The sequence below is a fragment of the Plasmopara halstedii genome, assembly GCF_900000015.1.
Source record: "Plasmopara halstedii genome assembly, contig: Scaffold_470, whole genome shotgun sequence".
NCBI lineage: Eukaryota > Oomycota > Peronosporomycetes > Peronosporales > Peronosporaceae > Plasmopara > Plasmopara halstedii.
In genome coordinates, this window is record NW_020187390.1 from 199,037 (window position 1) to 199,435 (window position 399).

Below are 399 nucleotides of genomic sequence, written 5' to 3' on the forward strand. Positions count from 1 at the left end.
GCAAGGTGGCTCTCGTGTACCCGCAATGTGAAAGATACCTGTAGTGCTCGCCCCTGGTGAGAGCGCTACAGATGACAAAGCGCTCTTTAAGCGATGGGTGCAACGGCACTGCAAAGTTTTCTCACTGTATGCCTTATAGTTGAGCCACAAGAAAGAGGGCGTGCGCTCTGATTTGAGTCTGCCAACCTCAAATCACGCCGTCGACTCCCTTCAGATTAACGCCCTGCGACGTATGGGTCAGCCCCTAACGTTCCTGCGAGCTCTGTGTCTGTGACCGCAAGAGCTCAGGGCCACCCTTTGAGCTCAGCTCATGACCATTCTACCTCCCTGGTCATTGCCGAGAAGCGCGGGGCGTCCTGATCTTTCTGATCAAAAGCGTTCACGGCGTCTGGGCAATCT